This window comes from Alligator sinensis, unplaced genomic scaffold, assembly GCF_000455745.1.
Source record: "Alligator sinensis unplaced genomic scaffold, ASM45574v1 scaffold147_1, whole genome shotgun sequence".
NCBI lineage: Eukaryota > Metazoa > Chordata > Crocodylia > Alligatoridae > Alligator > Alligator sinensis.
In genome coordinates, this window is record NW_005841847.1 from 3,108,940 (window position 1) to 3,119,722 (window position 10,783).

Below are 10,783 nucleotides of genomic sequence, written 5' to 3' on the forward strand. Positions count from 1 at the left end.
CCTAACATCTCCCTACTCCCTCATCCCCCAGCCAGCTTTCTGCAGCCAGCTTCCCCACCGGCCAGCTTCCCCCCAGCCCTGTGGTACCCATCACCCTTGACCCATAACCCCCCAGGCCTCTGCAAGCCCCACTTACCTCACAGGCTTCAGGAAGGAAAGTGAGTCGGAGCCAAGTCTTGGGTGATTAAGAGCCTCAGGCCCTGCCCTTTCCCCTTCTCCCTCCTGCTCTGGACTGGGCTGCAGGGTTTCCCACCCTTTTTGCAATTAGCTCTTGCATGCTGGAACTCTGCCAAAAGTGGGAAATCTGCACGTTTCTCTGCTAAAAAGTAAAATCTATTTTTTCTCTGATAAAATAGAGAGATCTGTGGTTTTCTCTGTTTTCCATGGGAAACAGAAAATCCGGATCCCTGGTTATCACTATCAGCCCTCAGCTGGCTTGCTTGCCTGTCAGCTTGGTGCAGACAGTATGACAAAGCAGGGAGGGAGATTGAAAAGCTCCATATCATCAACAGATGCATGCCTTGCCTCAGAGTGCTAGCCTCAGGCTGGAGACTGGCAACACTCCCACCCCTTGAGCAACCAGCGGGGAAAAGCCTGGAATGGTACAGGCAGACCTCCCTAATAAGAGAGTCCTCCTGGGGCCTGGCCATGTCCCCCTCAGCTCAGGTCCCTGCAGAAAGGAGGGCTGCTATAGTGCCCACCAGCTTCTAGCCTGAGCCACTGCAGGCATGTGCCTGAATTTCCTCAGCCCATAGAGAATGTCTGTCCAGTTTCAAACCAGTTCAGCCTAGCCAGATAAGATTAATCTGCAAAGATTGAATCAATTCAGGCTCAGGCTTTTTGAATGTCTGTCCCTATCCATTAACATAAAAATAAAATACTAAGCTGACTTGGATCCATGCCATTGTTCCAATAGATTTTACTGCTCTGTATGTATAAAAAAGCACACAATTTTGAGATGTTTGTAACATTATAACATCAAAAAAGAGGGTTGGAAGGAACTTCTAGCACACTGTTGGCTCATATTTAGTTTGCTGTTTACTATAACCTCCAGCTCCTTTTCTGTAGTACTGCAGCCTAGCCAATTAAACCCCATTTGTGCATTTGATTGTTCTAGCTCAGAAGCTAATAATTTTGACTATATAATGAGATCGTAATGTTAAGAAAACTGAAGATACCTAGAGCCTCAAACTGTATATACCATGTTTGTATGTTTGGGGATAGACTTCCATTACACTAGGGGTTGTCAACCAGGAGTACGTGTACCCCTGGGGGTACTTGGGAAGGCCCTAAGGGGTACGCAGCAGCAGTATGGGGGGCAGGGCTGCCAGAACTTTGTGCCACTTGTGCCACTGCTTTCATCTTCGCTGGTGCTTTTGCTGCATGCCACCAGCACTTCCAGTTTCGCTTGCATTACACCTTGCAAGCAACTTCTAGACAGAAAATCTGCCAGCTGTCAGACCATGAGTTTCAGTCTCCATTCGATTACTTAAGCACATGATTCTTTAAACTCTTCTGTGTTTATGCCACTTGTTTTCTAACTAGGACACATCACAATACAAATATTAAGCTGAATATGAAGACAAAGTGAGGATGCGGGAATCAAGACAATAAAAAAACAGTTATAGACAATTACATTCATAGCAAGAGGACTATGAATAGTTCTGACATATAACATATAGAACATATCCATATTCCAACCAGGCTCTACAAATAATTGAGCCTGGTTGGAATAAATGTGGTTGGTGTCTATGAATTTATGATATGGTTAAAATATTGTTGAAATAACTACAAATCTCTTTGCCTTAGTGAGTTTTTCTTTGATGTATCATTTTGATACTGCTTTTTCACATTAAATTTATTCATTTCTTATTAGTTTACTAAAATTAGTTCATTTCCTTACTTGTGGTTTTATCTTGTCTGCATGGAAACCCACTGCACTGTTAGGCTTAAAATTGTTGGAGTTTTCTGCCTTTTCAATTCCAAAAGGTAGGTAAGAAGATCCTCTTCCCACTACTTCTGCATGCTGTCACCTTGATAATTTCCTGTACAACAGACACAAAGGCATAGCTTGAAATGTTGGCTTCCTGGGTGGTGTAGCACAGGAGGAAGCAAGCACTTACGACTTCACACAGGGGCTGCTGTAGTTGTGGTGGCAGCACAGACTATCTCAGTGCAAGCTCCCTGAACATGGGCTGTTGCTGTGGTGGTGGCAGCACAAGCTCCCTGTGGGGCTATCATTCTTAAATACCCTCTGATGCAGCACATGGGGCTGGGGTGCCCTGCTCAACCCTCCCTCCCCACAAGTACAGATATGCCTGGTTAACTGCACTAAAACTGTTGTTCTAGCCAGACATGCTAAATTTGAGATGTATAAAGTGTAGTGGGGGGAGAGAAGGGGGCTGTAAAAAAATCAAACAAGGGTATTGAGAAATCAAACAGAAAACTTTCCTTCAGAAGAGAAAGAATGAAATAACACCAGACTTGCCTTAGCCTCAATCTTTCTGCCCAGAAAATGTGAAGATAAGGATCAATCACCACCCCTGGGAGACCAGACACTGGAAGTGTCAAATGCAATAAACCACAACCCTGTGAGAACAGCAGATTTGTGCTCAATGAAACCAGTGTTAAAGGTCTGGAAACTAATGTTGGCCTCAATAGCACCTTATATAGAAAACTTTGACAATAAAGCTCCTTTATGGAAAGGGCCCCCCATTCACTAAACCTGTGAGCCTTTCAAAGTCCAGGAACATTTTCCTCAGTGGTTCAAAGCTGACAGGGTAAGAGATTCTAACAATAGACTGAGACTCTATTGTGCCATTGGCCATTAGATCAGGGATGTGTAAAGCAATACTGCTTTTAGAAACTGGGAGATATAAGGATGAAACAACAAGCTAGAACTGGTATTTTGTGACAATATTTATATTTTCAAGAAACTAGAACTCAAACCCAAATGCCACCTAGCAAAAAGCCCAGAATATCTCAAGTACAGTTTCATAGGTGGAATTCTTTTTCCCTTTGTACATCTAAATGGTAACTTTTTAGTCACATTAAGGGGCAAAAATGGCCCCTGTGCATAGGTAGCATTTTACTTCTCCAGCAGCATAAATGTGTAAATGAGTGTATGTAGACTGAATATGTTCAGTACTCTATGCACTGGCTGGACATGCATGTGCCTCCATTGTGGCTACATAGCAGCATCTAAGGCATGTTGGCAGTTGGAAATCTATGACTAGCAGATATTAGGGTCTGGAGTGTGACCTTCTTGTTTTAGCCCCAGTAGTTGAATGATTGGGACCCTCATGGAAAAACCGGGAGATGCAGGTTGTAGACCCCTCCTCTCACAGAGGGGGTTGAACCTGTGCTCTACCTAGCACATCCTAGGTTAGGCATTATGCAGACCATACTCCAGTGCTCCTTTTGAAACTGAGCCATTGCCCCTTGCATTTGGATGGCTAGCAGTTTAATAGGCAAAGTTCTGCCCAACCAAAAACAAGGCTATAGGACAGCATCTGTCTTACTGAGCCACACCTCTCTTACTTGATTTCTTTTTCCTGGCTCCACATCCCTTCATGGATGCTGAGGAGGACAACTTTAAAGGACTGCTCAAGAGGGGACCTGTGGCATTGTGCTTAAAACATTGTATTAGGCCTTGGTCAGCTAAACCAGAAAGGTATTTGGAGTCAAAAGAAGAGAACAAGCCAGGGGCTGCAGGCTTCAGTGAGATAGATGCTGCTTCTGAGTTGTAGCTTGAAGTCTTGATCACAATGGGGCAGAGCCTATTCTACTATCCTCCCCTCCTTTCATAAATGCCTCCTGAGCTGTGGCATGCTGGTTCAAACACCTCACTGGAAAGTCAGAGGTACAGGTTGAAACCCCCGGTTGGTAGAAAAGGTCTAGAACCCACATCTCCCACTTGCTACACCCTAAACCTTCATCCATGGGGGCAAAGGTGATGCTCAACCAACAGCCTGTTGGTCAGATTTGGCCAACAGAGATGTGTCAGATGGCCTGCAGGGCCCCAACAGGTCCAGAAATTTGGTGGTGAGGAAGCAGTGGCAGCATTAATTGCTATGGCTAGGGTAAACATCTTCCCTGAATGTAAGTGGGCTAAGGAGGTGTTACAATGACCTCCTTCAGCCCTTCCCTTATGATGCTTTCTTGCCCACCACAATTTTGATGTTTCCTATGTTTTGATATCGGGAGTTAGTTCCTCAGGGGAATCATCTCAAACTGCCAGGTGGGACTGTATTATGGGGCTCCTCCTCCCCTATACCCCAACCTCAACACACCCTTTCTTGACAATTCCGGAGAGAGAAAAAGAAAAACCTTTCAGGGCTAACTCTTCCTGAGTAGGGCTGTTTTCTCCCCTGCTTCACCAAGATTGGATGGAACAAGCCCACAGTCCTCAAATCCCTCTTCCCCCTACCCCCCATCTAGGGGTAGACCAACAAGTTCAAGTCCAACACAACCAAAAAAACCCACCCTCAGCTGAGGTAAGACAATAAAGTAGCAAAAGAAAACAAAATGGAGGAAAAGAAACCAGACGCCGTCCCTTGGGGGCTCCAGCAAGCAGTCCTGCCCTTCAGGAGGGCAAAGCTCACTGGATCTTCCCTCTCCCCTTCCCCTACCTACTTCTTGGTGAAGGTTCCTGACCAGTTGGCTGTTGTCAATCCAGGTTCCTGCAGTGGCACTTCATCTAGCAGTGGTCCTTGGACTTTCTGTAATGTCTTCCTGATGCTTCAGTGCTGCACAGCTCTTCATAGACTGGCATCAAAAGGGAAATCTCCTTGTGTCTACAGTCTCTTGACACTGGAGTCTCCCCCTGGATGCCTCTCTCCAGAGCTAGAAGTACCCTGTGTGGCTCAACTCCCACCAGTCCAGAGTGAGCACTCACTCTGGAAATGCGGCATATTGCCACACATGCCTGCAACGATCCTCTGCTCTCCTGTGGTAAGTACGAGGGAATCACCTCTATTTTCAGGGGTCTTTCCTGCTTTAAAATCCTTCCCCTGATACATCCTACCCCTCAAGACACCCTTAGGCACTGTTTAACAGTTACCCTTTATGCAGAATTTCCCAATGTTACCTGATTGACCTCTGCATCTTCCTCCTGATGGCAGGAAGACAGGAAATTCACTACTATGTTTGTCTTACCTGGTCTGTATTCAACAGAAAATTGGAATGGCTGCAAGGTCAAAGCCCACCTCATAATTTGAGCATTGTTAGTTTTAGCAGATTAGAGTCACTTCAATGGAGCATGGTTTGTAATTAACTTAAATTCTCTACCTATCAGGTAGCATCTGAACTAGTTGATGCTCCACTTAATGGCCAAAAACTCTCCTTCAATAGTTACATACATTTTTCATGGTTGTTCAACTTCCTACTTGCATAAGCCACTGGCCCCTCCACTGCCCCAACAGCCTCCCCTGATGCATCTGTCTACAAAATGAAAAATCATGTGTGCAGTACCACATCCTGGCACAGTGCCACCTTGACTGCTTCAAATGCTTCTTCACACTTTGCATCCCATGTTATGGGGCCATTTCCTCTTCCCCAGATGGTATCATTTAGGAGGTCTGTGATCTCTGCAAAATGTGGGATAAATCTACAATAATAACTACCTAATCCAAGGAATGCTCTTATTTGTTTCTTACTTTACAGGGGAGAGTAATTTTTATGGCTTCTACTATATCTGCAAGTGGTTTTATAAAGCCTTGCCTGTCTAAAAATCCTAGATATTGCATATAAGCTTAGCCCAGGACACATTTCTTAGGGTTGGCTGTTAAGCCAGCTAGGCAGAGTTCCTGCAATACTGCTTTCACTGCCTGTACATGTTGGTCCCACCTTTCAGTATAGACCACTATATCATCAATATTAGTCACAGCATTGATGTGGAGCCCGTGTCCAATTCATTAGTCATTGGAAGATGGCTGCCACTCCATTCAACCCAAAGAGTATTCTCTTCAACTCATATAAACCCCAAGGAGTTCCAAATGCCATCTTTTCCTGATCTTCTGCCCACAATGGAATTTGCCAGTAAGCTTTGGCCAAGTCGAAGGTTGAAATAAACCTAGCTTGTCATATTCACTATAAGAGATCCCCTACCTAGGGCATGGGAAAAGCATTGAATCATGTGATGAGGTAGAGCTTACTAAAGTCTATGCATAAATGGATTGTCCATCAGACTTAGGGACTACCACTAGGTGGCTTCACTATGGACTATGAGATGCTGTGATGACCCCCTGTTTCAACATCCTATCCAATTCTTCTTTAATTGGCTGGTACTTCTGATATGGGATCCTTTGCCACCTTTCCCAAACTATCTTCCCTTCAGGAGTCAAAATCTTGTCCATCACTCCACAAGCACTTCCTGGTGCCCCATTAAAGACATCTTTAAAATCTCTAACAGTTCATCTCAATTGCTCTAACTGCCCCTCTGACAGCTGGTCCCTTAGGGTTACTCTGTCTTCTAATCATGTGGTCCCCACATTCCTTTCTCTGTCACAACCAAATTCCTCCTTCTCAGGGAGCGGGGTGACTAAAAAACCTTCCCTTTCTCTCCATAACTTCTGTTGCACTTATAAACCAAATTGTTAACCTAGTCCTTTATGAATTGACTCAGTTGATGAATAGCAGAAAGGCTTATTTTAATAACTATTAAGTTATAAAACTAAATGACAGAAAAAGACTCTTTCCCAAAATAAAATAAGCTGCTCCACATAGTCCTTGCACAGAGATCTTTACCCAATGCAGGCAGGAAGCAGTTCTTCTACAGTAGGGGTGGGCAAAATATGACCCATGGGCTGCATCTGGCCTGCCAAGCCATTCTGTCCAGCCCAAGGGGCCCCTAAAAAAAAATGAGTAAATTAATATTTATTTGCTCCTGACTGCATATCAAAGCTGATAGGAGCCAGGGGCAGTAGGACCCAGGGGGAGCCCTCAGCAGAACTGAGTAGCCCAGCCCTGCCCACCACCAGCCATGTCACACTCTTCCTGCCCCTGTCCTGCTCTGGCGCCATGTGGCTCCCAGTTGCATCACTGGATGGGGGAGCACAGGGCTGTGCTGGTATATGTATATGTGTGCGTGTTTGCAAGCATAGTGTCTGTGTGCAGCCAGGGGAACAGTGTCTGTGTGTAGGCAGGGGCAGTGTGTGTGTGTGTGTGTGTGTGTGTGCATGTGTACGTAGGGGCAGAGTGTACGTGTGCACAGGCAGGGGCAGTGTGTGTCTATGTGCAGGCAGAGGCAGAGTGTCTCTGTGTGTGTTCACAGAGTGAGTCCCACACGCACACCCCACCATACACATGCACCCACACCGCCCCTCACACTGCCATACAGGCAGATTCCCATGCTGACACCCCCTCATACACTTCAGCCACCTTTAGCCCACAAACCCCGCACCCACCAACATCCCACACACCCACAGCACCCCACAAACCTATATGCACCTCCCACAACATACAAGAGTAAGACTTCATTTTAAGCTATTGTGCAATCACCTCAATGTACACTACACAAACACATGTAAATCAGAACAAAAGTATTTTTTTAAATCAAATTAAAGAATGCTGTAGATGTTTGCTTCTTTTAGGATATAATTTGGTATTTTTCTGCTTCCGAGATGGCAAAGCCCCTTGCTGAAAGGAGTACTTCTGGGGGCAAAGGCAGGGACTTCAGGTGGCAAAGGTCAGGGTTTAGGGGGTGGGACTTCCAGTCACAATATGATGACCAGGGGGCAGGACTACCCATGTAGCCCTCAACAGCTTACCAAAATTCAGTAAGCGGCCCTCCACCCAAAATAATCGCCCACCCCTGTTGTACAGCCTTACAGTATGGATCCTTCACTTGTGGCTAGGTGGCGCAGGACAGCTTCTTGATCTTCCTTGGACTGCACAGACACCTTGCTGCAGATAGTGAAGATCAGAGACTACTGGATACAATAGGTGTGAGTTTCAGGAGAATACATACTGGTTTAGCATAATAAACATTTAAAAATTGACTACCTATTTTGAGAAATATGCCTTAATTAATAAATGCAAATGTGAGGCAGTGAGGATCAGACAATAGGTGTGAGGTAGGATAGATGCAGTCATATAGATTGATTTAAGCATAAAACTTTAGACAGATATTTGAAGTTTGCTTTGGGAAATAGGTCTTAATCAAAGGGGGGAATGTGTTAACCAGGATACATTTACAGTCATGTTTTCAATGAGCCTTGGCTTTTCTTGAAATTAAGATTTTAGTTCTTTTGTTTTCTTTAGTGACACTGAGCTCAATTGAGATGTAGATGTAGTTTGTAGGTTTCTCCCCAGGACATTTGGCTTTCTGGCTTGCCCTCTGAGTCTTGTTATATTTGTGTAATGAGAGTGTTAGGTCTCTGCCAATACTTTTAACCATCACTTATTTTTTTAGGCTCAGGCATGGTAGAAAGTTAAGGACTGTTATTATGACTGTTAATATCTTATGACATGGGTCTGGTATTGGGTACTGCAAGCACTGCACTCTCTCTTATACCAAATGGGTTGCAAGCCATTAGCAGAGTTTGATTTTCTTGTGGCAGTTTTGTTTCCACAACCCAGTCTTGCCCCAGCCACTGCCTTACATTTTTGTGCAAGAGATGTTGTCTAAGCTTTCACAGTTTTCATACACAGCAACTTCAGTAAATTGATATAGTACATTTGTTTATCATTTTATGTCCTGGTCAAAAAACTTCATAATCTATGGGGCCCACTCGCCTCACAATTTCAAAAGGGCCTTGCCAATAAATAAGAAATTTGCTGGTTGAACTGAGCAGAAGAACTGAGACTCACTGGCCCACTTGGAACTCACGCTCCATAGCCTGCTTATCATGTTGTTCCTTCTGATGAGCCTACACATTCTGTAAATTCCTAATGGCCACCCTATTAGCTACCCGGAGTCTGTCCCTCAGGGAGGTCACATACTTGGTGAGTTCTGCCCCAGATTCCCCATCATTTTCCCATCCTTCTCAAACTACATCCAGCTAACTTCGTGGTGTATGGCCAAATACTAGTTCCAACAGCGCATAACCCAGAGAAGCTTAGGGGCTTCCCAAACTGCAAACAACAAGGGGAGTACCAGGGGGTCCTCCTTGGGTCTTCCTGGACACACTGGCAAAGCATTCCTTTCAGGGTCCCATTAAACTGGTAAACTGAGGTCTTGAGGTGTTTAATTTTCAATACCTGACATACACTTCTAAGCATGTGGGTCATAAAATTGGTTCCCTGATCTGTTATAATCTCTCTAGGGAACCCCACCCAAAGGCAACTCAGATGCTACTCCTATGGGTATTTCTCTAGGAACACCCTCTATTGTCACTGTGCCCTTCTAATGCTCATATGTAGAAGCCTGGCCATGCATTCAGAACTTTCTAATGGGAGAAGTTCTTCCCACTCCCTCACATGGCAAGAGATCTGCCATAAGCAGAGACTGTGAACAGCCTGTGTCTACTATAATCTGCCCTCATCTGCCAGCCACTTCTACCATCACTGTGGGCTTTTTCTGTGTCATGACTCCCATAGCTTCACCCAGACTACAGTCCATCATCTCAGTCTGTGATTGTTCTTGTGTAGCAATTCTGCCCACTTTCTGTTTCCCCCTCATCTCTGTGGCTAGCAGATAGTTCAGTGAACTGGTGAAACAGTCCCTGGCTATGTGTCCTGGCTGACCACAAAGGAAACAGATAATCCCGTGTGGTATTCTCTTCAATTCCTTAGTTTCCCTCCCTATTCTCTTATCCAGGGTCTTGGGAGTAATGGGCCCCCTGATCTTATTGCTTTTTTCCCATTGTGGGTCAGCCTGGACACTATCCAAGTCCTCAGCCAGGCACAGAGCCTCCACCACTGTCCTTAGTCAGTGGCACCTGACCCACTTTTGTGTGGTTTGCTTCAGGGTGGCCAAAAACTGCTCCAGAAGAATAAGGTCACATATCTCTGCCTTATACACCTGTGTAGGCTTCAGTCACTTCTCCGTGGTCTGCAGCAGAAGGCTTGGCATCTTGTATTCTCTCCTCTTTTTTGTTCAGAATTACCCCAGAATGATATCAGCTGTTACATTAAATTGATAAAGAATCTCTTTTTTTACTTTGTCATAATCTTGGGCCTTTTTCTGGGGCACTGCTTGGTAGGCTGCTTGAGTCTGTCCCACCAGGAGTACCCCAATTTATTGGCTCATCTTCCTTTTTCCAGGCCTTCAGCTACCACAGCCCACTCAGAAGCTTCAAAAAGGCCTCTAGGTCATCTTGTCCAGTCATTTTTTGGGATCCTGACATCAGTCACATGCTGCTGAGCCCACTCCTGTTGCTGAGCCATCTTCTCATCCAGAGCTATTTCATAGATTTCATAGATTTCATAGACATTAGGGCTGGAAGGGACCTCGGAATATCATCAAGTCCAGCCCCCTGCCCAAAGGGCAGGAAGTCAGCTGGGGTCATAGGATCCCAGCAAGATAAGCATCCAGTTTCCTCTTGAAGCTATTCAATGTAGGCGCTTGAACCACCTCCGGTGGCAGGCTGTTCCAGACCTTGGGGGCTCGGACAGTAAATAAATTCTTCCTTGTGTCCAGCCTGAAATGGTCTTGTAGTAGTTTATGACCATTTGACCTAGTCGTCATCCCTTGGGGCGCTCTGGTGAACAAACATTTCCCCAGATACTGGTGGTCACCCCTGATAAACTTATAGGTGGCCATCAGATCACCCCTGAGCCTGCGCTTTTCCAGGCTAAAGAGCCCCAGGGCTCTCAGCCTGTCATCGTAGGGTCTGCTTCC

At 45.3% G+C, this 10,783-nt stretch overlaps 1 long non-coding RNA gene across 2 annotated transcripts in view; it reads right to left on the reverse strand.

Annotated features, from left to right (window-relative positions):
* LOC112550905 overlaps positions 1-10,783 on the reverse strand; it is a 38,877-nt gene that overhangs the window by 2,961 nt on the left and 25,133 nt on the right. Inside the window, exons 1-2 of one of the 2 annotated variants that reach the window (XR_003094976.1) lie at positions 6,748-6,807; positions 1,904-2,045 (exon numbers count right to left, since the gene is read on the reverse strand). This is a non-coding gene — a long non-coding RNA (uncharacterized LOC112550905). Of the gene's footprint in view, positions 1-1,903; positions 2,046-6,747; positions 6,808-10,783 lie in introns of those variants that run through there. The other variant, XR_003094977.1, reaches the window with a different exon arrangement.